General features: G+C 46.7%; 1 protein-coding gene across 1 annotated transcript in view; it reads left to right on the top strand.

Annotated features, from left to right (window-relative positions):
- Positions 1-22,685, top strand: part of LOC144763060 (NACHT, LRR and PYD domains-containing protein 3-like) — a 421,888-nt gene that overhangs the window by 307,421 nt on the left and 91,782 nt on the right. The window lies entirely within an intron of this gene.

Raw genomic sequence — 22,685 nt, 5'->3', positions numbered from 1 at the left:
GAATACTACCTGATACTCATACACATGAATTTCTCGAGAACGGACTTACTAGAATTCCTGGATGCACTGCTAAAACAGTACAGAACATACCGGTCCCATAAAGAGACACGTCATACCGTATCCACCTAGGTGAATACTTCGGACTGGATCTGTGTACCCAAACCCAACGGACCAGGAACAAACTAATGATCCTGTCTAGATACTTCCCCCGCAACGGTACTCACCGGGAAGCAGAAACTGGAAGGCCTCGGACTGGACTGGACTGCTGCGACGCCGGACTACGAACTTCGGACTTCAGAAACAGGTGGGCCTCCGGATACTTCGGACCTTGCTCTCTCGGCTTGGGCTCTGGTCGGGACGAACCGCATTCCACACCGCTTCGTCTGGATGTCGGACCGCAGTCTCCGTCTCCTCCGTGGGCCTGAGGGAGACTTGAAGCAGAAATATCTGCACGTGCACGGTATGGTTTCGTCACGGCTGCAGAGGGTCAGGGGGCCTGCGTTGCATCGCCAGCGCGTGAGGAAGGGGCTCGTCCCTATTCGGGCGCCATTATGTGGTAAATAAATAATTAAATACCGGTACTATTTTTGAATGCATTAACAATAACAGATAGCTCAATAAATAAGAGGCAGGATCCGATGTATCCGAGTCGAAAGGGCTTTATTCAGGCAAAAGAGAAGGGACTGGATCGGGACAGCCTGAAATAAAATGGAGAGGCAGCTGCACCCGTTTTCATCACAGTTCCACATATATATAGTAAGACATTTCAATTACATTACATACAGTAGGCGTAACTAGTGACAAGCGTAAGATAAGAAGACATGGGCGTGAAAAGAAGGCGTGCACAGGGCGTGCACGTGGACATGTGATGAGAAACGTCACAGAAGTGTCATGAATGGGCGGAAAACCTGGAGGGGGCTACCTGAGCAGCTGGGACCTTTAACCTAGTGGTGCGCGCAAACGGGCAATGACGTGTTTACCGGGGAGAACTGGGGGCTATGACTTCTGCACTAGAAGAGGAGACTAAAGTCTGCGGTGTCAGGACGACATGTACCTATAGCATATCTGGTATCTGGTGTTTGGAGTACATGTTGATAGAATCTAAAAGTTATCAGGGCAAAGGCTACTTGACACTAAGGCTGGTGCATGCATATATTCTACATGTATTGCGTGTACTATGAATCTTCTATGAATATTAATACAGTAACTCTCTTGCATGGAGACAGAAAGACTAGACTATGGCTGAAACTGTTTATGCGGTTCAGTAGCTTAGGAATGCAAAGAAGGAAAGCTGGACTGATAACTAGAAGCATAACATACTCTTGGCAGACAGGCAGGCAGAGCCAGGCCGGGCACCGCGCTGCTTGGCAGGAAGTAAGTGAGGGGTCAGGGATGCAGGTGGGGGCTGCATCGCTCCTCGGAGTGGGTTCAGAAGACTGGAGCTTGAATCTGGTGTCCGGGCCCTTTGAGGCCTAGGAACGGGGACAATTCAATGAATTAACGTGCATACTGTAAAACGTGGCAACATAGGCCTAATACTCGTTGCTTTCACGAGAACTGGATACTGGCATACTAGAGTGGGACACAACTATAATTGCGTCTTTAATCGATCATAAGGGGATATATGCATATCGGTCATGCACATATAACATAGGATGGGGAACACGTAGGCACATATAACAAGGCAAAATTCACTTTTCCACAAGTTGGTTTCAGCTTCGTGTATCATCATTCTTATGGTGTTCTGAAGTCGAGGGGTAGGGTCAATATGTATTTTCTTGTAGAATTTTGTATCTGACAAAAAGGAGAGGCATTGAAGATCGTAACCTTCTTTTTTCAAGAGTACAATGCCTTCCCCTTTATCGGCCGGCTTGATTACCAATTGTTTTTTGTTTTGTAATTCCTCCAAAGCTTTTTTCTCTTTTTTTGTGATATTTTGAAAGGGTGTGTAAGTGTTCTTCCTCAAATCATCCGCACCTTTCAAATGCAGCAGGACCACAATCTGACTATTATGTTGAGGATGCAGCAGGACGTTCTTTGTCACATATATTAAGGGTACAGCAGGGCCACCTGGGTCACTTATATTTAGGTCTCCCGGTTTTCCGTTTTTACGGATTTATACATGTAAATACAGACGGAAAACTATATTTACTTTGCCTGTATTTACTTTTAAAAACGGCAAAATACTAGCAAATTTTGCCGCGCTGAAGTGCACAAGACTGTGTACATCACGCGTGATGCCATACACTGAGAATGAGCCCAATGCTTCAATGCCGTCTTTCACAGAGCGCCGCCCAGCAGCACCAGATCTCACACCAGCCTGTCAGAAAGCTACACGCTCTGCGAACTTAGTGACGCAGCAGCTGAGTGCTCTACGCTGAAAGTATTAATAAAATGAGAAGTTTTACCGGCACTACAGCTGCTCATCTGACTGGACCCAAAACGAGTTAATGCAGACTAATGCGAGTGTCACTGAACACTCCAGTGAGGTCAGCACAGACTGACTCTGACTGCAATGTGAGACTTCAGAATTTAACTGTTAAACAGGACACGCACAGGCAGCTGAAGATGTATAATCATCATGACCACAGGGCACTGAAAAAGCTATTTCTTTGAAAGGCTGTGAATACCTCACTCCACCAGGCACTTACTCTTTGCGAGGCAAGGTACAGGCTGCCTCGTGGCCTCAATGACTGTATCACCCGCGGCAACGCCTGGAGTGATTCTGAGGGCGGCTCAGCTGCAGAGTGGACGACGGTGTGTTCTGGGCTGTTGAGTGAGGAGGAGCCACTTCGGCGGTCTGGGTGCTGCGCGCCTGGTGGGAGAGATGGTCCCACTGTGCAACCGGGGAACCTGTACATTCTAAGATATGACGTCTGATCACTTGGAAACTAGCCAGCCTAATTTGAGAGCTTGGCATGGATGTTTTGACTGGTTTGTGAAACAATGCAGGGGAGACAACTACCTACAGAATCAAGCAATCGATTAAAATTCCTCAAAATGGATTCCCTCATACTTGCAAACAGTGCCCTCACATAACCAAGTGCATATGTGCATCGTCAATTAATATAATAAATGTGGAAAAATACTAGCTGTAGCTTCGTCTTTGGCTTGTGGCAAAAATAAATGTGGATAACTACAGAAAAAATGCCCAAAAAATGAATATGGATAAATACAGACGGAAATGGTAAAAAAATAAATACCATAAAACCGGGAGCTCTACTTATATTGAGGGTGCAGCAGGGCAACCTGTGTCACTTATATTAAGGGTAAAGCAGGACCACCTGTGTCACTTATATCGAGGATGCAGCAGGACCACCTCTGTCACATATATTGAGGATGCAGCAGGATCACCTGTGTCACATATATTGAGGATACAGCAGGACCACCTCTGTCACATATATTGAGGATGCAGCAGGACCACCTGTGTCACTTATATTGAGGATGCAGCAGGACCACCTCTGTCACATATATTGAGGATGCAGCAGGACCACCTGTGTCACATATATTGAGGATACAGCAGGACCAGCTCTGTCACATATATTGAGGATGCAGCAGGACCACCTGTGTCACTTATATTGAGGATGCAGCAGGACCACCTGTGTCACATATATTGAGGATGCAGCAGGGCCACCTCTGTCACTTATACTAAGAATGCAGGGCCATCTCCGTCACTTATGATGAGGATGCAGCAGGACCACCTCTGACACTTATATTGAGGATGCAGCAGGGCCACCTCTGACACTTATATTGAGGGTGCAGCAGGACCACCTCTGTCACTTATATTGAGGATGCAGCAGGACCTCCTCTGTCACTTTTATTGAGGATGCAGCAGGACCACCTCTGTCACTTATATTGAGGAGGCAGCAGCAGCACCTCCGTCACTTATGATGAGGATGCAGCAGGGTCACCTCTGACACTTATATTGAGGATGCAGCAGGGCCACCTCTGTCACTTATATTGAGGATGCAGCAGGACCACCTCTGTCACTTATATTGAGGATGCAGCAGGACCACTCCTGTCACTTATATTGAGGATGCAGCAGGACCACCTCTGTCATTTATATTGAGGATGCAGCAGGACCACTCCTGTCACTTATATTGAGGATGCAGCAGGACCACCTCTGTCACTTATAAAGAGGATGCAGCAGGGCCACCTCTGACACTTTTTTTTTTTTTTTTTGGGGGGAGTTTTATATAGCGCAAACTAGAACCGAACCGAATCAGTTATCAGAGCGCTTTACATAGAACCAGTTACGTTACATGAGGACACACTTTCATTTTTTTTTTTTTAGGCACGGGGAGATTAAGTGATTTGCCCAAAATCACAGGGGGTTATTGGTGTCGTTACCGAGACTCGAACCCAGATCCCCAGGTCCGAGGTCGAGCGCCTTAGTCGTTCGGCCAACCCCTCTCCCCACTTATACTGAGGATGGAGCAGGACCACCTCTGTCACATATATTGAGGATGCAGCTGGGTCACCTCTGTCACTTATTCTGAGGATGCAGCGGGGTCACCTCTGTCACTTATATTGAGGATGCAGCAGGACCACCTGAGTCACTTATATTGAGGATGCAACAGGACCACCTGAGTCACTTAAATTGAGGATGCAGCAGGAGCACCTGTGTCACTTATGTTTAGGATGCAGCGGGGTCACCTCTGTCACTTATATTTAGGATGCAGCAGGCCCCCTCTGTCACATATATTGAGGATGCAGCAGGACCACCTGAGTCACTTAAATTGAGGATGCAGCAGAGTCACCTCGGACACTTATATTGAGGATGCAGCAGGACCACCTGTGTCACTTATAAAGAGGATGCAGCAGGGCCACCTCTGACACTTATACTGAGGAGGGAGCAGGACCACCTCTGTCACATATATTGAGGATGCAGCTGGGTCACCTCTGTCACTTATATTGAGGATGCAGCAGGACCACCTCTGACACTTATATTGAGGATGCAGCTGGGTCACCTCTGTCACTTATATTGAGGATGCAGCAGGACCACCTCTGACACTTATATTGAGGATGCAGCAGGACCACTCCTGTCACTTATATTGAGGATGCAACAGGACCACCTGAGTCACTTATATTGAGGATGCAACAGGACCACCTGAGTCACTTAAATTGAGGATGCAGCAGGACCACCTGTGTCACTTATGTTTAGGATGCAGCAGGCCCCCTCTGTCACATATATTGAGGATGCAGCAGGACCACCTGTGTCACTTATATCGAGGATGCAGCAGAGTCACCTCAGACACTTATATTGAGGATGCAGCAGGGCCACCTGTGTCACTTATATTAAAGATGCAACAGGACCACCTGAGTCACTTATATTGATGATGCACCAGGACCACCCCTGTCACTTATATTGAGGATGCAGCAGGACCACCTCTGTCACTTATATTGAGGATGCAGCAGGACCACCTCTGTCACTTATATTGAGGATGCAGCAGGACCACCTCTGTCACTTATATTGGGGATGCAGCAGGACCACTCCTGTCACTTATATTGAGGATGCAGCAGGACCACCTCTGTCACGTATGCTGAGGATGCAGCAGGACCACCTCTGTCACTTATATTGAGGATGCAGCAGGACCACTCCTGTCACTTATACTGAGGATGCAGCAGGACCACTTCTGTCACTTATATTGAGGAAGCAGCAGGACCACCTCTGTCACTTATACTGAGGATGCAGCAGGACCACCTTTCACACTTATATTGAGGATGCAGCAGGACCACCTCTGTCACATATATTGAGGATGCAGCAGTACCACCTCTGCCACTTATACTAAGAATGCAGGGCCACCTCCGTCACTTATGATGAGGATGCAGCAGGACCACCTCTGTCACTTATATTGAGGATGCAGCAGGACCACCTCTGTCACTTATATTGAGGATGCAGCTGGACCACTCCTGTCACTTATATTGAGGATGCAGCAGGACCACCTCTGACACTTATACTGAGGATGGAGCAGGACCACCTCTGACACTCATACTGAGGATGCAGCAGGACCACCTCTGTCACATATATTGAGGATGCAACAGGACCACCTTAGTCACTTATGTTTAGGATGCAGCAGGACCACCTCTGTCACTTATATTGAGGATGCAGCAGAGTCACCTCAGACACTTATATTGAGGATGCACCAGGACCACCTCTGTCACTTATATTCAGGGTACAGCAGGACCACCTGTGTCACTTATATGGAGGATGCACCAGGACCATATGTGTCACTTTATTGTGAATGCAGCAGGACCACCTCTGTCACTTATATTGAGGATGCAGCAGGATCACCTCTGTCACTTATACTAATGATGCACCAGGACCACCCCTGTCACTTATATTGAGGATGCAGCAGGACCATATGTGTCACTTTATTGAGAATGCAGCAGGACCACCTCTGTCACTTATATTGAGGATGCAACAGGACCACCTGAGTCACTTATATTGAGGATGCAGCAGGACCACCTCTGTCACTTATATTGAGGATACAGCAGGTCCCCCTCTGACACTTATATTGAGGATGCAACACGACCACCTCTGTCACTTATATTGAGGATACAGCAGGACCATATGTGTCACTTTATTGAGAATGCAGCAGGACCAGCTCTGTCACTTATATTGAGGATGCAACAGGACCACCTCTGTCACTTATATTGAAGATGCAGCAGGACCACCTCTGTCACTGATATTGAGATTGCAGCAGGACCACCTCTGTCACTTATATTGAGGATGCAACAGGACCACATCTGTCAGATATATTGAGGACGCAGCAGGACCACCTCTGTCAATTATATTGAGGACGCAGCACGACCACCTCTGTCGCTTATATTGAGGATGCAGCAGTACCACCTCTGTCACTTATAGTGGGGATGCAGCAGGGCCACCTCTGTTACTTATATAGAGGATGCAGCAGTACCACCTCTGTCACTTATACTGAGGATGCAGCAGGACCACCTCTGTCACTTATATTGAGGATGCAGCAGGACCACCTCTGTCACTTATACTGAGGATGGAGTAGGCCACCTCTGTCACTTATATAGAGGATGCAGCAGGACCACCTCTGTCACTTATATTGAGGATGCAGCAGGACCAACTCTGTCACTTATATTGAGGATGCAGCAGGACCACCTCTGTCACTTATACTGAGGATGCAGTAGGCCACCTCTGTCACTTATATAGAGGATGCAGCAGGACCACCTATGTCACTTATATTGAGGATGCAGCAGGACCAACTTTGTCACTTATATTGAGGATGCAGCAGGACCAACTCTTTCACTTATATTGAGGATGCAGCAGGACCACCTCTGTCACTTATACTGAGGATGCAGCGGGACCAACTCTGTCACTTATGCTGAGGATGCAACAGGACCACCTGAGTCACTTATATTGAGGATGCAACAGGACAACCTGAGTCACTTATATTGAGGGTACAGCAGGACCACCTCTGTCACTTTATTGTGAATGCAGCAGGACCACTCCTGTCACTTATATTGAGGATGCACCAGGACCACCCCTGTCACTTATATTGAGGATGCAACAGGACCACCTGAGTTACTTATATTGATGATGCACCAGGACCACCCCTGTCACTTATATTGAGGATGCAGAAGGACCACCTCTGTCACTTATATTGAGGATGCAGCAGGGCCACCTCTGTAACTTATATTGAGGATGCAGCAGGACCATATGTGTCACTTTATGGAGAATGCAGCAGGACCACCTCTGTCACGTATATTGATGATGCACCAGGACCACCCCTGTCACTTATATGGAGGATTCAGCAGGGTCACCTCTGTCACTTATATTGAGGATGCAGCAGGGCCACCTCTGTCACTTATATTGAGGATGCAGCAGGACCATATGTGTCACTTTATTGAGAATGCAGCAGGACCACCTGAGTCACTTATATTGATGATGCACCAGGACCACCCCTGTCACTTATATTGAGGATGCACCAGGACCATATGTGTCACTTTATTGAGAATGCAGCAGGACCACCTCTGTCACTTATATTGAGGATGCAGCAGGACCACCTCTGTAACTTATATTGAGGATGCAGCAGGGCCCCCTTTGTCACTTATATTGAGGATGCAGCAGGACAACCTCTGTCACTTATATTGAGGATGCAGCAGGGCCCCCTTTGTCACTTATATTGAGGATGCAGCAGGGCCACCTCTGTAACTTATATTGAGGATGCAGCAGGGCCCCCTTTGTCACTTATATTGAGGATGCAGCAGGACCACCTCTGTCACTTATATTGAGGATGCAGCTGGACCACTCCTGTCACTTATATTGAGGATGCAGCAGGACCACCTCTGACACTTATACTGAGGATGGAGCAGGACCACCTCTGACACTCATACTGAGGATGCAGCAGGACCACCTCTGTCACATATATTGAGGATGCAACAGGACCACCTTAGTCACTTATGTTTAGGATGCAGCAGGACCACCTCTGTCACTTATATTGAGGATGCAGCAGAGTCACCTCAGACACTTATATTGAGGATGCAGCAGGACCACCTCTGACACTCATACTGAGGATGCACCAGGACCACCTCTGTCACTTATATTCAGGGTACAGCAGGACCACCTGTGTCACTTATATGGAGGATGCACCAGGACCATATGTGTCACTTTATTGTGAATGCAGCAGGACCACCTCTGTCACTTATATTGAGGATGCAGCAGGACCACCTCTGTCACTTATACTAATGATGCACCAGGACCACCCCTGTCACTTATATTGAGGATGCAACAGGACCACCTGAGTCACGTATATTGAGGATGCAGCAGGACCACCTCTGTCACTTATATTGAGGATACAGCAGGTCCCCCTCTGACACTTATATTGAGGATGCAACACGACCACCTCTGTCACTTATATTGAGGATACAGCAGGACCATATGTGTCACTTTATTGAGAATGCAGCAGGACCACCTCTGTCACTTATATTGAGGATGCAACAGGACCACCTCTGTCACTTATATTGAAGATGCAGCAGGACCACCTCTGTCACTGATATTGAGATTGCAGCAGGACCACCTCTGTCACTTATATTGAGGATGCAGCAGGACCACCTCTGTCACTTATATTGAGGATACAGCAGGTCCCCCTCTGACACTTATATTGAGGATGCAACACGACCACCTCTGTCACTTATATTGAGGATACAGCAGGACCATATGTGTCACTTTATTGAGAATGCAGCAGGACCACCTCTGTCACTTATATTGAGGATGCAGCAGGGCCACCTGTGTCACTTATATGGAGGATGCACCAGGACCATATGTGTCACTTTATTGAGAATGCAGCAGGACCACCTCTGTCACTTATATTGAGGATGCAACAGGACCACCTCTGTCACTTATATTGAAGATGCAGCAGGACCACCTCTGTCACTGATATTGAGATTGCAGCAGGACCACCTCTGTCACTTATATTGAAGATGCAGCAGGACCACCTCTGTCACTTATATTGAGGATACAGCAGGTCCCCCTCTGACACTTATATTGAGGATGCAACACGACCACCTCTGTCACTTATATTGAGGATACAGCAGGACCATATGTGTCACTTTATTGAGAATGCAGCAGGACCACCTCTGTCACTTATATTGAGGATGCAGCAGGGCCACCTCTGTTACTTATATAGAGGATGCAGCAGTACCACCTCTGTCACTTATACTGAGGATGCAGCAGGACCACCTCTGTCTCTTATATTGAAGATGCAGCAGGACCAACTCTGTCACTTATATTGAGGATGCAGCAGGACCACCTCTGTCACTTATACTGAGGATGGAGTAGGCCACCTCTGTCACTTATATAGAGGATGCAGCAGGACCACCTCTGTCACTTATATTGAGGATGCAGCAGGACCAACTCTGTCACTTATATTGAGGATGCAGCAGGACCACCTCTGTCACTTATACTGAGGATGCAGTAGGCCACCTCTGTCACTTATATAGAGGATGCAGCAGGATCACCTCTGTCACTTATATTGAGGATGCAGCAGGACCAACTTTGTCACTTATATTGAGGATGCAGCAGGACCAACTCTTTCACTTATATTGAGGATGCAGCAGGACCAACTCTGTCACTTATGCTGAGGATGCAACAGGACCACCTGAGTCACTTATATTGAGGATGCAACAGGACCACCTGAGTCACTTATATTGAGGGTACAGCAGGACCACCTCTGTCACTTTATTGTGAATGCAGCAGGACCACTCCTGTCACTTATATTGAGGATGCACCAGGGCCACCCCTGTCACTTATATTGAGGATGCAACAGGACCACCTGAGTTACTTATATTGATGATGCACCAGGACCACCCCTGTCACTTATATTGAGGATGCAGAAGGACCACCTCTGTCACTTATATTGAGGATGCAGCAGGGCCACCTCTGTAACTTATATTGAGGATGCAGCAGGACCATATGTGTCACTTTATGGAGAATGCAGCAGGACCACCTCTGTCACGTATATTGATGATGCACCAGGACCACCCCTGTCACTTATATGGAGGATTCAGCAGGGTCACCTCTGTCACTTATATTGAGGATGCAGCAGGACCATATGTGTCACTTTATTGAGAATGCAGCAGGACCACCTGAGTCACTTATATTGATGATGCACCAGGACCACCCCTGTCACTTATATTGAGGATGCACCAGGACCATATGTGTCACTTTATTGAGAATGCAGCAGGACCACCTCTGTCACTTATACTGAGGATGCAGCGGGACCAACTCTGTCACTTATGCTGAGGATGCAACAGGACCACCTGAGTCACTTATATTGAGGATGCAACAGGACCACCTGAGTCACTTATATTGAGGGTACAGCAGGACCACCTCTGTCACTTTATTGTGAATGCAGCAGGACCACTCCTGTCACTTATATTGAGGATGCACCAGGACCACCCCTGTCACTTATATTGAGGATGCAACAGGACCACCTGAGTTACTTATATTGATGATGCACCAGGACCACCCCTGTCACTTATATTGAGGATGCAGAAGGACCACCTCTGTCACTTATATTGAGGATGCAGCAGGGCCACCTCTGTAACTTATATTGAGGATGCAGCAGGACCATATGTGTCACTTTATGGAGAATGCAGCAGGACCACCTCTGTCACGTATATTGATAATGCACCAGGACCACCCCTGTCACTTATATGGAGGATTCAGCAGGGTCACCTCTGTCACTTATATTGAGGATGCAGCAGGACCATATGTGTCACTTTATTGAGAATGCAGCAGGACCACCTGAGTCACTTATATTGATGATGCACCAGGACCACCCCTGTCACTTATATTGAGGATGCACCAGGACCATATGTGTCACTTTATTGAGAATGCAGCAGGACCACCTCTGTCACTTATATTTAGGATGCAGCAGGACCACCTCTGTAACTTATATTGAGGATGCAGCAGGGCCCCCTTTGTCACTTATATTGAGGATGCAGCAGGACAACCTCTGTCACTTATATTGAGGATGCAGCAGGGCCCCCTTTGTCACTTATATTGAGGATGCAGCAGGGCCACCTCTGTAACTTATATTGAGGATGCAGCAGGGCCCCCTTTGTCACTTATATTGAGGATGCAGCAGGACAACCTCTGTCACTTAAATTGAGGATGCTGCAGAGTCACCTCTGACACTCATACTGAGGATGCACCAGGACCACCTCTGTCACTTATATTGAGGGTACAGCAGGACCACCTCTGTCACTTTATTGTGAATGCAGCAGGACCACCTCTGTCACTTATATTGAGGATGCAACAGGACCAACTGAGTCACTTATATTGAGGATGCACCAGGACCACCCCTGTCACTTATATTGAGGATGCACCAGGACCACCCCTGTCACTTATATTGATAATGCAGCAGGACCACCTCTGTCACTTATATTGAGGATGCAGCAGGACCACCTCTGTCACTTATACTGAGAATGCAGCAGGACCACCTGCGTCACTTATATTGAGGATGCAGCAGGACCACCTCTGTCACTTATACTGAGGATGCAGCAGGACCACCTCTGTCACTTATATTGAGGATGCAGCAGGGCCATATGTGTCACTTTATGGAGAATGCAGCAGGACCACCTCTGTCACGTATATTGATGATGCACCAGGACCACCCCTGTCACTTATATGGAGGATTCAGCAGGGTCACCTCTGTCACTTATATTGAGGATGCAGCAGGACCACCTCTGTCACTTATATTGAGGATGCAGCAGGACCATATGTGTCACTTTATTGAGAATGCAGCAGGACCACCTGAGTCACTTATATTGATGATGCACCAGGACCACCCCTGTCACTTATATTGAGGATGCACCAGGACCATATGTGTCACTTTATTGAGAATGCAGCAGGACCACCTGCGTCACTTATATTGAGGATGCAGCAGGACCACCTCTGTCACTTATATTGAGGATGCAGCAGGACCACCTCTGTCACTTATATTGAGGATGCAGCAGGACCACCTCTGTCACTTATACTGAGGATGCAGCAGGGCCACCTCTGTAACTGATATTGAGGATGCAGCAGGACCACCTCTGTCACTTATATTGAGGATGCAGCAGGGCCACCTGCATCACATATACTGAGGATGCAGCAGGACCACCTCTGTCATTTATATTGAGGATGCAGCAGGACCACCTCTGTCACTTATATTGAAGATGCAGCAGGACCACCTCTGTCACTTACATTGAGGGTACAGCAGGACCACCTCTGTCACTTTATTGTGAATGCAGCAGGACCACTCCTGTCACTTATATTGATGATGCACCAGGACCACCCCTGTCACTTATATTGAGGATGCAACAGGACCACCTGAGTAACTTATATTGAGGATGCACCAGGACCACCCCTGTCACTTATATTGAGGATGCAACAGGACCACCTGAGTTACTTATATTGATGATGCACCAGGACCTCCCCTGTCACTTATATTGAGGATGCAGAAGGACCACCTCTGTCACTTATATTGAGGATGCAGCAGGACCATATGTGTCACTTTATGGAGAATGCAGCAGGACCACCTCTGTCACGTATATTGATGATGCACCAGGACCACCCCTGTCACTTATATGGAGGATTCAGCAGGGTCATCTCTGTCACTTATATTGAGGATGCAGCAGGGTCACGCGTGTCACTTATATTGAGGATGCAGCAGGACCATATGTGTCACTTTATTGAGAATGCAGCAGGACCACCTGAGTCACTTATATTGATGATGCACCAGGACCACCCCTGTCACTTATATTGAGGATGCACCAGGACCATATGTGTCACTTTATTGAGAATGCAGCAGGACCACCTGCGTCACTTATATTGAGGATGCAGCAGGACCACCTCTGTCACTTATATTGAGTATGCAGCAGGACCACCTCTGTCACTTATATTGAGGATGCAGCAGGGCCCCCTCTGTCACTTATATTGAGTATGCAGCAGGACCACCTCTGTCACTTATATTGAGGATGCAGCAGGGCCCCCTCTGTCACTTATATTGAGGATGCAGCAGGACAACCTCTGTCACTTATATTGAGGATGCAGCAGTGCCACCTGTGTCACTTATATTGAGGATGCAGCAGGACCACCTCTGTCATTTATATTGAGGATGCAGCAGGACCACCTCTGTCATTTATATTGAGGATGCAGCAGGACCACCTCTGTCACTTATATTGAGGATGCAGCAGGGTCACCTCTGTCACTGATATTGAGGATGCAGCTGGACCAACTCTGTCACTTATATTGAGGATGCAGCAGGACCACCTCTGTCACTTATATTTAAGATGCAGCAGGACCACCTCTGTCACTTATATTGAGGATGCAGCAGGACCACCTCTGTCACTGATATTGAGGATGCAGCAGGACCACCTCTGTCACTTATATTGAGGATGCAACAGGACCACCTCTGTCACTTATAAAGAGGATGCAGCAGTGCCACCTGCATCACATATACTGAGGATGCAGCAGGACCACCTCTGTCATTTATATTGAGGATGCAGCAGGACCACCTCTGTCATTTATATTGAGGATGCAGCAGGACCACCTCTGTCACTTATATTGAGGATGCAGCAGGGTCACCTCTGTCACTGATATTGAGGATGCAGCTGGACCAACTCTGTCACTTATATTGAGGATGCAGCAGGACCACCTCTGTCACTGATATTGAGGATGCAGCAGGACCACCTCTGTCACTTATATTGAGGATGCAACAGGACCACCTCTGTCACTGATATTGAGGATGCAGCAGGACCAACTCTGTCACTTATATTGAGGACGCAGCACAACCACCTCTGACACTTATACTGAGGATGCAGCAGGACCACCTCTGTCACTGATATTGAGGATGCAGCAGGACCACCTCTGTCAATTATATTGAGGACGCAGCACGACCACCGCTGTCGCTTATATTGAGGATGCAGCAGGACCACCTCTGTCACTTATAGTGGGGATGCAGCAGGGCCACCTCTGTTACTTATATAGAGGATGCAGCAGTACCACCTCTGTCACTTATACTGAGGATGCAGCAGGACCACCTCTGTCACTTATATTGAAGATGCAGCAGGACCAACTCTGTCACTTATATTGAGGATGCAGCAGGACCACCTCTGTCACTTATACTGAGGATGGAGTAGGCCACCTCTGTCACTTATATAGAGGATGCAGCAGGACCACCTCTGTCACTTATATTGAGGATGCAGCAGGACCAACTCTGTCACTTATATTGAGGATGCAGCAGGACCACCTCTGTCACTTATACTGAGGATGCAGTAGGCCACCTCTGTCACTTATATAGAGGATGCAGCAGGACCACCTCTGTCACTTATATTGAGGATGCAGCAGGACCAACTTTGTCACTTATATTGAGGATGCAGCAGGACCAACTCTTTCACTTATATTGAGGATGCTGTGGAAAAGTAAATTCTGCCATGTTCTGTGTCCCTACGCGTCCTCCATCATATGTTATGTGTGCATGATTAATATGCATATGTATTCCCCATGTTCGATTAAAGATGCAATTATAGTTGTGTCCACCTCTAGTATGTCAATTTCCAGTTCTCGTGAATACTACGAATATCAGGCCTATGTAAAGTTACGTTGCCACGTTTCTCAGTATGCACGTTACTGCATTGTAAAGTCCCCGTTTCTAGGCCTCAAAGGGGCCCGGACATCAGATTCAGCTCCTGTCTCCTGAAGCCCTCGCTGAGGAGCGATACAGCCCCCACCTGTATCCTCGACCCTTCACTTACTTCCTGCCTCACAGTGCCCGGTTCAGCCTGGCTCTGCCTCTGAGTCTGCCAAGAATATGTTATGATTCTAGTTATCAGTTCAGCCCTCCTTCCCTGCATTCCTAAAGCTACTGAATCGCATCAATAGTTACCGTCATAGTCTAGCCTTTACGTCTCCATGTAAGAGAAATACTGCATTTAATGGTCATTTAATATTCTTCATCACGCACTACATGTAGAATAATGCATGCTCCAGTCTTAGAGTCTGTTAGCCTTTCCCCTCCTGATTCTAGTTTATATCAACATGTTCTCTAAACATCAGATACTAGATACTGTTTAGGTACATGTCGCCCTGACTCTCCAGACTTCAGTCTCTGCTCCTAGCACAGAGTTCATAGCCCCCAGTTTCTCCTAGTAACACGTCATTGTCAGTTTGCACGCACCATCAGGTTAGAGGTCCCGGCTCCTTAGGTAGCCCCCTCCATGTTTCCGCCCCATTCATGACATATTCTGTTACGTTTGCATCACATGTCTATGTATACGCCCTGTTACACCTACTTTCACCCTTATCTTTCGCGACTGCTACGCGTCACGCCTATTGCTCCACCCACTGCTACGCCTATTGCAATGTAATGCTATGTGTTTGCGTTATGTATATATGCTCATGTACTGTTATTAAAAAGTCAGTCTTGGTCCCTTGTCCCGATTCTGCCCCCGGCAGCGCTTGCCATCCTATTCCTGTGCAGGTTGTCCTGTTCCTGTCCTTTATGCTGTAATAAACCTGCAAACTCCTACTACCTCGAATCTTGACTCTTATTTATTGAGCTATCTGTTATTGCTATGCCTAGACAAAAATAGATCCGGTATTATTTATTTATATACCACATAATGGCGCCCGAACAGGGACTTGCCCTTTCCCCACGCGTCGGTGAAGCCACGCCGACCCCCTGACCCTCTGCAGTCGTGACGGAACTCTTCTGCGCACCGGCAGATATTTCTGCTTCAAGTATCCCTCAGGCCCACGGAGGAGACGGAGGAGGCGGTCCAGCATCCAGACGAGACGGTGGAGGAACGCGGCGAGTCCCGACCAGAGCCCAAGCCGAGAGTCCAAGGTCCGAGGTATCCGGAGGCCCACCCGTAACTGAAGTCCGAAGTTCGTCGTCCGTCGTCGTAGCAGTCCAGTCCAGTCAGAGGCCTTCCGTTCTTGCTGCCCGGTGAGTACCGTTGCCGGGGTAGTATCTAGACAGGGTCAATCTAAATTGTCTCTGGTCCGATGGGTCTGGGTACGCAGATCTGAACGAAGTGTTCACCTAGGTGGATACGGGTCTTGATGCGTCCCTTTATGGGACCGGTATGTTCCGTACTGTTTCAGCAGTGCATCCAGTAACTCTAGTCTGTTCCGTTCTCGAGAAATTCATGTGTTTCTGTTCTCAGTATTCCAGGTAATATTCTGTCCGAACTGTTATGTTATAATGTTGTTCAATGTATTTTCAATGTCGTGGTATGCCTGAATTGTTCTCCCAATTGTTATTGTTCCTCGTATATTGTATTGTGTTCCGATTCAAGTTTACAATGTCTCTCTTTTCGAAATTACGTCAGTTAAAAACTAGAAAGGGTCTGTTAGAAGAAGCAGTTCCTGTCCCGCCTAGGGACAGTCCAGGTCATTTTATGTATCAGAAGCATGGCATAAGTGCCATATTATATCTAGATTTATGGGTAGAGTATACCAAAGAATTAGAAGAGAAGTATAGATGGCCCGTATCAGGTACGTGGGATGCCGAGTGCATCATGCGAGTAGAAGAGGCATTATGGAAAAAGAAAGCCAGACAGTCACAGAAAGATGCCATCGAGTTATGGCGCAAAGAATCTCATAAAAGAACCGAAAAGGAAATCAGAAAGTCAGAATTAAGTAGAGAATCCTTGGAACGAGCCCAGGAAAAGGAATTAATCGAAATAGGTGAACGAGTTAAAACCGAACAATCAGACAGACAGAGGAATGCCCTTATTAAGGGTATGTATCCTCTTCTTGCCGAGGGCTTGCCAAAAGCGACCTCAGAGGCATCCAGTAATTATCCGCCTCCACTAGTTCCGACCAAGCTACGTCACAAACCGACCGCAGCTGATATATTCATCTCGTCCTATTTGGACGACACAGTCCCAGAATATGCGAATCCTGCCCCGCCAGTCCCTGTAAATAATGTAAATCCAGCTCCTCCAGACACCGGGGCACCTCTTGCAGTACCTGTTACGGTACCCCCGGTCCAGCCTACATTACAACTTCCCGCCACTCTGCCAATACGAAGAATGTCAGTCGACGATTCCAGTTTAGGGGCCGCAGGAGGAGGTCCTCCTCAGACCCCGCCGCCAAATAGACATGGAGGAGCAGTCGAGTTACATGAACGTGCGTCACAGCGTACGCCTAAATATCAGTCCATTGCAGAAATCAGGCGAGCTCTTACTGAATGCTGTTATGATCCAGTTCCAGGCGAGGATAGTATGGTTATATTTTCCGTGCGTGTTAGGCAGGTGTCCGAGTATTTGGTTACCTTACCGAATATGAAGGAAGATCTAGACAGAATATACCGTTTCATCCGTACAGGGGATGATCCAGAAAGTATTGGCGAGGCCATGTCTCAAAGGAAAGCTGAGATCCAGCTCATGATACTAAAGTTCCTGATTAACTGTCTAATAAGAGAACAAGATTACCCGTCTAAAGATTCGGCCGAAATGAGAATCCTGACAAGGTGGAGTGATAATATAGCCGAGGGTAAGCACAAGACCATCAGTGGTATGGAGAGTATGTACAAGAAAATCCGTAAAGAAATAATAAGGTTACACGAACAACGTAAAGCAGCACAAGTAAGCGAGAAAGAAAATGACTCTACGGAAGAGGTAGAGGACGAGAATCCCGCCAGAATAGCGTATGTAGGAAAATCTAGATTTCCAGATCGCCATTTACGCCTAGAACACAAGTCAGTTCTTTATCATCCAGCACTAGAACAAGGTTCTCTAGAACAAGTATTTCAAGCTACCGATCACATTCTGAAATCACGAATCGGTTACAGTGAGTTAAGTACTATGCATGAACAAGAACTAGCCCGATCAGCAGTCCGATGGATTACTGATTCTACCACTTTTCCAGACGAAATAGTGGCACAAATGTTTCTGAAATTGCCCCCAGCCGAGCAGCGACTGGTGGGTATGTATATGATCCAGCACCTCATTACTCTGTATGAGGGTCAGCACTCTGATCCAGGTCCGTTACACGATGTCCTGAACGAGTTACTCCAGTATAAATGGAAAGGTTTAGGTACCGATTTAATTAGTGTCATTCTAGAACAGCGCCACAAATATAGTATGTTCCTGAACCCGCATTTTGTCCATGTCTCACCTCCAGAAAGTAAACCCTTTTACATAGACAGACAGAATCCGTTACGAGAAGTACATCCAGTCAGGACAACAGCGGGTGAAATGCAACGAGTGTTTGTTTACACCCCGATCACAAAGATGGAACTCTTAGAGATGAAAAAATTAATTCCCTGTCATGATAAAGATCCAGCAGGGTTCCACCGAGAATTAAAAGACATGCTCCGTATGGGAGAATACACGTATCCAGATATAATTAAAATGTTAAAGGTTCTGTTGCCCGCAGGGGTGTATGAAAAGCTCAAGGAAAAAGAATGGTGGGAGAGAAAAAGATCGATTGGGCAGTTCTAGAAGCTGAAGACAAGGCACGAGTACCAGGTACCGGTCTTGGAGCGAAATGTAAAGAATTACCTGAATTATTGATTCAAGTTTTACCCAGATTGTTAACAACGAAAAAGGAAGACTGGGATGCCATCTCAGCCTGTAAACAGAAACAAGACGAAGACATTAGTGATTTTTATTCTAGATTTGAGAAATGCTTTAGCATCAACAGTGGCCTCAAGACCAGTAGTGAGTCATACCCTCATCTCTTTGTTACTAAATTAGTCGAGAATTCAAGTCCACAAGTTAAGAATCGAGTTTTGAAAGTCGAAAGTACCTGGCAAGCTAGTACCCCGTCCCAGATGTTACAGATGCTTCAGTACCACCAGAATAGAATCAGAGAAGAGCAAGATCACGAGAGAAAACGTATGAAAGACACGAAAATGAAAGTACTAGTTGCACAATCTGTTCCTCAAGACAGTCAGAAGAGGGGTCTGAATCAAGCCAGTCATCCTGCAGCTCCCGTTAAAGGGAACTGCAATTATTGTAAACAGCCAGGTCATTTTATAAACAAGTGTGCAGTTCTGAAACACAACATAGCTACTGGTAAGACTAAAGAAAGACCACGTCCGCCTAGACAAGAACAAGTTTCACAGACTCCTCAGCCACAGAATGCACCACAGACAGTTACAGCACCGCAGCCTATTGCTGCAACACAGCATGTTACACAGCAGATGTACCAGTATGCTCAGTCAGAGTATCCAGAGTATCAACCGTATTCATGAAACAGCCTAGAGAGGGAGGTAGGCTTGCCTCTCATCGAGATACCTGTAGATCAAGAAGGTCCCTATGTTCATAGTCAAGTATTAGGGAAAGATAGAAAGTTTCTGATTGATACAGGGGCAAGTAGGACCACCATCAGCCACGCCGAAGTTCCAGGGGCTCCGCTCTCAGGCTCTAGAAATGTTTCCCTTGGATTTTCAGGAAAGCCTATCGTAAATGAAATATCAAAGCCAGTTACTCTAGAAGTAGGTCCATTGTCCCGCACTACTGATCTGTTACTTACTAAGTCATGTCCAGAAAATCTATTAGGCATTAAAACACTGAAAGAGTTAGGTGCAGTTATATGCTGTTCCCCAGAGGGAATACGATTGTTCCTACGTGACTTCAAGGGTCACTATGTATTACGAGATTTTGATCCAAGATTGTCTAATGTTCCGCAGCATCTATGGGCGCAAGGTCCAACTGATGTAGGTTTTATGCAAATCACACCCCATCGTGTGACTCTTAAACCAGGTGTAGTGTTACCACGAATCAGACAGTACAGATTGCCACCTGAGGCTGTAGCAGCCTTATCCAAAATTATTGACGAACTCATTGCTCAAGGAGTGGTTGTAGAAACTGACTCCAATGTATGTAATTCTCCGATCATTCCAGTCATGAAACGTACTGATCCAAATGCACCCCCAGTATATCGATTAGTGATTGACCTACGAGAACTTAATAAATGTATCATTCCTCAGTACCCAGTTGTCCCAGACATTTCGTCACTATTGACAGCCATTGATTCTGAAGCCACATTTTTCACAGTAATCGACCTCAAAAATGCATTTTTCAGTGTTCCCATTCATCCAGACAGTCAGTTTCTTTTCGGATTTTGTTTAAATGGAAGGAGCTATATGTTTACACGAGCTCCTCAAGGTTTTACAGAAAGTCCTAGTATTTACAGTCAAGCACTTAAGAGACAACTAGATAATGTTCACATGCCAACTGACACTGCCCTGCTCCAGTATGTCGATGATCTACTAGTCACAGCCCGTTCTGAACGTGACTGCGAGCGAGCGTCACTAACGGTTCTGTATTTCCTAGCCGAGATGGGGCACAAGGTGTCCCCTTCGAAGCTTCAATTCTGTGTCCAGCAAGTGGTCTACTTAGGACACTTACTGTCCAAGAGGGGTAGGCAGTTGACACCAGATCGTATTCAGTTAATAGCGAGTCTTCCTCAGCCCAAGACCCAGAAGGAGGTACGTGCTTTTATCGGCCTTACTTCTTATTGTCGACAATGGATTCCCCAGTATGCATTTCTAGCTAAACCACTGATACAGTTAACGACACAGGAGGCAGCCGTATCGACTGTCCTCCCATGGACATCTGAACATACACTTAGTTTCAATGAGTTAAAGAAAGCTCTATGCCAAGCTCCAGTTCTAGCTACACCGAACTACAGTAAGCCTTTTACACTTTTCGTCACAGAACGTGAAGGTACAGCATTATCTGTTCTCACACAAGATCAAGCAGGACAATACAAGCCTTGTGCTTATTTTTCGAGCACATTAGATCCTGTAGCCCAGGCTCTGCCTGCGTGCCTCAAGTCAGTTGCAGCCACAGCACTAGCTATCAGACAAAGTGATTCCATAGTATTAGGACACTCCCTGACAGTACAAGTTCCACACTCCGTGGAAGTTCTTTTAAACCGAACACAAACTCAGCACTTGACAATTGCACGTTTAACAGGTTATGAATTGACACTGTTTCAGCCACACATAGAAATCAGACGCTGCAACATCCTAAATCCTGCTACACTGTTACCATCAGTTAATCCAAATCCGGCCGCACACGATTGTGTGGAAGTAGTCAACATTACGACAAAGCCAAGACAAGATCTGACAGATATTCCATTACCAGATTCCGACCTGACACTTTATGTGGACGGTTCATGTATGAGAACAAGTACAGGAGAACTAGTAGCCGCGTATGCAGTGACTACTGACACTGAAGTTATTGAAACACACCGTATCGACACCCTGTCTGCTCAAGCAGCAGAGCTAGTTGCTCTGACTCAAGCCTGCATACATGCCAAGAACCTGAAAGTTAATGTTTACACAGATTCACGCTACGCATTTGGAGTCGTACACGACTTTGGAGTGCTTTGGCAGGAGAGAGGTTTCATGACTTCTCATGGAACCAAGATTCAGCATGGTCTCCTTATTCAAGCTCTGTTAGATGCCATACATTTACCGACATCCATTGCTATCATGAAATGTAAAGCACATACGAAAGTTACTGACATTATTTCCCAGGGTAATGATCTAGCAGATCGCACAGCCAAGCTTACAGCACAGACTCCAGACACTTCAGTTAACCCGACACAGACACTTACTCCAGATCCGACTACATGTATGACAGTTAAGGACCCTACTCAAGATGTCATAGATATCCAGTTACATGCTACTCCCGAAGAAATTAAGAAATGGTCCGAACAAGGAGGGGTCCAGACAGATCAGGGATGGGTGACGAAGGGAAAAGCCACATGGTTTCTCCCCGACTCTATGGTTCAAGTCATTATCAATACCGCACATAGTCCAGCACATCTAGGAGAGAAAGCTATGTTAGACAGTATTCAGAACATTTGGTTCAACAAGCATTTACGAGCTGCAGCCAAGCAGAAAGTCCGTACCTGTATGATATGTTGTCAGTTTAATCCAGGTAAAAGCGTCCCGGTGGAACAAGGTGGATTCCAGCCCCCTGACCACTCTTTTGAAGTCCTCCAGATGGATTATATTCAGATGGAGCGATGTCGAGGTTTCAAGTATGTCCTCGTAGTTGTATGCGCTTTGTCCAGATGGACAGAAGCATATCCAGTTCCAGATTACACAGCCGCGACCACTGCCAAGCAGTTGGTTCGTGAGTTCTTCCCCCGTTATGGACTCCCTAGAGTCGTATATTCTGATAACGGCCAGCCATTC

The sequence above is a fragment of the Lissotriton helveticus genome, chromosome 6 (genome assembly GCF_964261635.1).
Source record: "Lissotriton helveticus chromosome 6, aLisHel1.1, whole genome shotgun sequence".
NCBI lineage: Eukaryota > Metazoa > Chordata > Amphibia > Caudata > Salamandridae > Lissotriton > Lissotriton helveticus.
This window is presented reverse-complemented; position numbering and strand designations above follow the sequence as displayed.